The sequence below is a fragment of the Carlito syrichta genome, unplaced genomic scaffold (assembly GCF_000164805.1).
Source record: "Carlito syrichta isolate Samal-C Ts95f unplaced genomic scaffold, Tarsius_syrichta-2.0.1 Scaffold257243, whole genome shotgun sequence".
NCBI lineage: Eukaryota > Metazoa > Chordata > Mammalia > Primates > Tarsiidae > Carlito > Carlito syrichta.
In genome coordinates this window covers 497,803-503,802 of record NW_007201339.1, presented here as the reverse complement: position 1 = coordinate 503,802, position 6,000 = coordinate 497,803, and positions in this window count along the sequence as shown.

Below are 6,000 nucleotides of genomic sequence, written 5' to 3'. Positions count from 1 at the left end.
TTGTAGAGACAAGGTCTTGCCAAGTTGCCCAGGCAGGTCTTAAACCCATGGGCTCAGGCAATTCACTTGCCTCAGCCTCCCAAAGTGCTGGGATTACAGCCTGAGCCACCAAACCCAGCCATGTTTTCTTTTAGATCGGATTGTTTTTCTTTTTCCTTTCCTTTTTACACTTTTTACTGAAATATGATATATATACAGGAGGGTACACATAATGTAATTGCATTGCTCAGTGAATCTTCGCAAACCTGATATATCCATATAACCAGCATCCAGAGTAAGAACCAGAACAGAACAGCCTCCTGGAGACCCCTTTCCTCTTCAGTCACTGCACACTTCGGGTTATCTTGGTTTCTAACAGCATGGGCTAGTTTTGCTGTATTTATGTATGTATGTGAAAAAGTGGAATTGGATGTGCTCTTTTGTGACTGCTTCTCTGGCTCCCATTTTTTGTGTGAGAGTCTCCCGTGTTTTGTGAAGTTTATTTTGTGTTGTTTATTCTCTTGGGTTGTAGTATCCATGGTGTGACTATGCTGTGATCTGTTTATCCATCCTGCTGGTGGTGGGCATTTGGGTAGTTTCCAGTTTCTGACTATTATGATCTGTTATGCGGTAAACATGTCTCATCTATGCCGTTTGTATTTCTGTTGAAATTTGCCTAAGTATGGAATTGCTGAGTATTAGACATGCATTTGTCTACATAGGTTAAACTTTAGTAGATACTCCTAAAACGTTTTCCCATTTGCATCTCCACCAGCAAAATCAGAGAGTTCCAGCTACTCCTTCCCTCCCCCGCAGTATTGGTACTTTCTCCCTTTAGCATTTTAGTCTTTCTAAATAGTGTATACATTGCATTTGCATTACTCTGATGACTAATTGAACACCTTTTCATACATTTATTTGTAAACATTATTCTGTAAAGTGCCCAAGTCATATGTCTATTTTTCACTTAGGTTGAATTTTTTTCAATCATTGGTGAGAGTATTTAAAAAATATATCTGGGCCGGGCGCAGTGGTTCAAGCCTGTAATCCCAGCACTTTGGGAGGCAGAGGCAAGAGGATTGCCTTAGCTCAGGGGTTTAAGACCAGCCTGGGCAACTTGGTGAGACCTCATCTATACAATAAATCAAAAAATAAGCTGGGCATAGTGGCACTTGCCTGTAGTTCCAGCTACTTGGAAGACTGAGGTGGAAGGACTGCCTGAGCCCAGCAGGTCGAGGCTGCAGTGGCCATGAGTGTGCCACTGCACTCCAGCCTGGGTGACAGAATGAGACTCTAACTAAAATATATATATATCACACATCTGGCTGTGAGTCCTTTGTCAGATATATTTGTTGTGGCTATCTACTTTCATCTGTGCATTACCATTTTATTCCTTTAATAGTATTTTTAGATTGACAAAGCTCTTAATTTTAGCATAATCCAAATTATCAGTGTTTTGTGGTTGGGACTTTGGGTCCTAGTTAACAAATCTTTGCTGCTCTCAGGTGATGATGTTCTGCTCTACAAGGTTTACTGTTTCACCTTTGACATGAACAGTGTGTTCCAGTTGGAATGAGGCAGGGATCAAGACACATTTTTTTTTCCAGGTGGATACTCCTTCGGAAAGACCACCTCCTTTCCCTATATTGCATGGTCACTGTTGTCATTGCCCAGGGGCTATACCGTTGACCAGTTTGTCTCTTGTGCATGAACCTCATGGGCAGGCACTATCCTCTACTGTGAGTTAGTCCTGCAATGGGCCGTGTGGTCGCTGTGCCTGGGTGTTCTCTTTGATCCAATACTACCTGAGACCCGGATTCTCCATCCTGGATGTCCTGTTTTCCTTCCAGCCTATGTGTGGTTGAAGGTTGAGGGTCTTGGGGTCTGGATATTACCCTGCAACCTGAGTCTACAGGAGGAGCAGGAAGGTGAGCTTGACTGTGCGGATGCCCACCATGGCATTCATTATCCAGGGACGGGTCTTCCATTCTGCAGCAATGCCCCACATATGATGGTTCCCCCATTCCTGGTGGCCCTAGAGTCACTTCTATCCAGTAAGGAGATTCCCAGCTCAGCCTCTTCTCCCCTTGGAAGTTCCTTTTCTCCCCAGGAAGGAGTAGAAAGAAAAAGGAATCCCCAGGCTGGTCTGGAGTGGGTAGAGATAGGGCACAGTAGGGCTCTGCTTTTCTTTGAGTTTCTCCCCTTGGTCTCTGCTTGGTATTTCCGACCCCAGATTGTAACCCTTTCCTTCTCTGCTGAGTTTTCTACCTTTTTTACATTTTTTAGTGATGTACGTTTTATTTTATTAGTGATGGAGGGGGAAGGTAGATTAAACTGACACTAGACACTATAATCTCTTTCCCCCTGTTTTTTTTTTTTTTTTCTTTTTCCCAGCATAAGAGATTCACCATCTTCTCTAGCTATTTTCTCCAGGTAGCTTCTTTAGCTTCCTTTTCCCAGAAGAAAAATCTAATCTTTCTTTCTCTGTTTTATTTTTGCTAAGAGCTAATAATAGTAACTCCTACCTATTGAGAGTGTGGAAGAATCATCTCATGAGATCAGTTTTGGTTTTGTTTTTTTGGGTTTTTTTGAGTTGGAGTCTCACTCCCTCACCCAGGCTGGAGTGCAGTGGCATGCTCACGGCCACCCCAGCGTCGACCTGCTGGGCTCCAGTGATCCTTCCGCTTCAGCCTTCCAAGTAGCTGGAACCACAGGCATGCACTACCACACCTGGCTAATTTTTTGTAGAGACAGGATCTCACCATGTTGCCCAGCCTGTTCTCGAACCTGTGGGCTCAGACAATCCTCTCACCTTGGCCTCCCAAAGTGCTGGGATTATATGCTTGAGCCACGGCACCTGGCCTGAGAACAGTTTTATTGTTAGACCCAGAGAGGGTGAATAATTCCCTCAAGATCCTACAGTACCTTAGAAGAGCCGAGATGCAGGTGGGAGAGGCTGGTGCTGGACTGTGCTCTGAGTCATTGCCCTCTGTAGCCCCTCTGGTCTTTCAGATGTAATTATCAGAAAAGGTTCCAGAGAGGCAGCTTTTCTTCCCTGCAAGGAGCATCAAAAGCGCCTTTACTTACAGTGACCCAGTTGTTGGGTTTTCTCCTTTCTCTGCCTTTCACAGATGTTCCCAAAGAGATGCGAGCACATGCTCCCTGCTCCCTTCAAAATTCTTCAGATGGTGGTGAATTTGCTGATTGATGGAGCTACTCTTCTGATTTCCCTTGGCAACCACCTTAAGATTTAAAACACAATTTATAAAGTCATCACTTTCAAGTTTGAACTGAAAGTCAAATTGTATTTTATCCTACTTCCTTATGGCTCAACTTGCTAAGGAGACAGTTTTCTACTTTTCTTCCTCCCACAGTAGCACTTGTGAGCAAACAGTACATTTTTTAAATACATTGAGTTTTTTAAAATTGTGTCATAAATGTTTCTGTGTATCTGAAATAATATAATTGCATTTCTGTCGAGTTTTCTTTTTTTTTTTTGAGTCGGAGTCTCACTCTGTCGCCCAGACTGGAGTGCAGTAGCCGCTCCCGGCCACCGCAGCCTCGACCTGCTGGGCTCCGGCAATCCTTCCACCTCAGCCTTCCAAGTAGCTGGAACTACAGGCGCACACTACCACGCCCAGCTAATTTTTGATTTATTGTAGAGATGAGGTCTCGCCAAGTTGCCCAGGCGGGTCTAGAACCCATGGGCTCAGGCAATCCACTCACCTCAGCCTCCCAAAATGCGGAATTACAGGCTGAGCCACCGAGCCTGGCCAAGTTTTCTTTTTAAAAACAATTCGACTCCACCTCTCCTGTGTCCTACAGGGTCTCCTCCCTGCTGTAGTGAACACCCTTTAGCTTGACCCCTTACCTCTGCAGCTACCAGCTCCCCCTCTCAATTCAATATCCGGTGAGAGGCAGGGAGGGTCAGCTTTGGTCAGCCCACCTACTGCCCCTGTGTCCTCTTTTACCAGGCACCAGGCACTGCTGTTGTGCAGAGTGGACATAACTGGCGCAGGCACAGACCCACAGGCCTGCGTCATCCTGCCCAGCCACACCCAGCGCTCCCCTCCTGCCCCAGGAGTGTAGGTTGCTCAGCACAGGGGCGTTTGGGGTGAAGAGAACCAGCAAGGGGTGCCAGAGGCCAGACTGTATGTGGATGGTCTTCACATTAAGATAGGTTTTTTTTTTAACCTTTATTTTAAACTTTATTGCCAGGCTTCTTCAACTTAATTAGCTGTATACAAGCAAAAACCTGAAAAGAGCCACAGCATCCAAGGGCCTTGATCATAAAAATATTAGAGATCTAGATTTTGTCAGGCTAATAAAAAGTTGTTAAAAGTGGTCGTGATATAAAATAGCAGCTCCCAGGACTTCTTCAGAAGTTGACTCCATCCAGTTTGCCCCCTTCTTGAAGCCCCTTAAGAATTCCCCACAAGGTCTGAAACTTCGCCATCATCCTCTCCAGGAGCAAGTGGTGCTTTTCCATCCACAGATGGTTGTGCACATGACAGTCTGAACCACACTGGTTGGAGAGGCTGGTTAGAGTTAGGGTTAGAGTCAGCTGCTGTGTCTCAGTGTGGCTGTGATAGTGGCAGTGTCCACTGCCCAAGATACTACACTGTAGGGTCATTAAAATGAGTCACTGCCCCTTGGTTTGTAGACATAGTCACCTCTTCAATACCAGAGACAGCATTGACCCCTAAACTCTTTAGGAAGGACTGAATTTTTTTTATCTTCTGCTATATCATCTTCTTCCTGCAAACAGTTGCTTTCCCACCAATGCACATGTGCCTGCAGTTTAGTGACTGTCTCCTGGTTCATGAGAGTTTCTTTCATCTTATTCAGGCACCTGCAGGGAGACTAGGTTGACACTCGGGCAGGCACAAGGGGATGCAAGATGGCAGCAAGAGTTTAGGAGGCTTTTTCAGGTATATATTTTAGAGAAAATGGTTCTGTCCTTTCAAATACTTTACATAAAATATATATAATATAAATCTGTATATATTATATAATATACATCTAATATATAATATGAACCTATTATATACTTATGAACATATTATATATATATTCTTTATACATTACTACAGACTGAATGTGTGTGTCCCTCCCAAATTAATATGTTGAAAACCAACCCCCAAGGTGACAGTATTAGGAGGTGGGGTCTTTGAGAGGTGATTAGGTCATAAAGGTAGAATCTTCTGAGTGGGATTAGTACTCTTATAAAAGAGACCCCAGAGAGCTCCCTCACCCCTTCGGCTATGTAAGGACACAAGGTACCTCCGTGGACCAAATACCAAATCTACCATATCTTGGTCTTGGACTTGCACCCTTCAACATTGTGAGAAATAAACTTCTGTTGTTTAGAAGTTACTCAGAATCTGGTATTTTGTTACAGCAACCAGAATGGACTAAGACACACACATAATATATTATAATAATTATAATTATAATAATATGGCCTGGCACAGTGGCTCATACCTGTAATCTCTGCACTTTTGGGAGGCCAAAGTGGGAGGATCACTTGAGGCCAGTAGTTTGAGACCCATATCTACAAAAAAAATTTTTTAATTAACCAGGGCTAGAGAATGAGGTGGGATAATCCCTTGAGCCTAGGATTGTGAGGCTGTAATAAACTGTGACTGAGCCACTATACTCCAGCCTGGGTGATCAAGTGAGACCCTGTCTCTTAAAAAAAAAATGCGTGCACACACACACACACACACACACACACACACACACACACACATATATATAGACATAAATATATATACATATATGTTATTTTTATTCATCTTTGATTAAGGGCAAAAACTTTATATGAGGTTTGTCAGTGAAGAAGCAGGTTATTTTATTTCCTTTAGTTTTGTTGACCCATACAGAAATCCATTGCCCATGAAACTCCTACAGCTCTTCAGATGATTTGAGTGGTTAATTTTGGTCATAGCAGGCTTTTTATTTTACTCTTCATTCATAATCATTTATATTTCTGAGAGTTCAATTTTGTAGTTTGTTTTT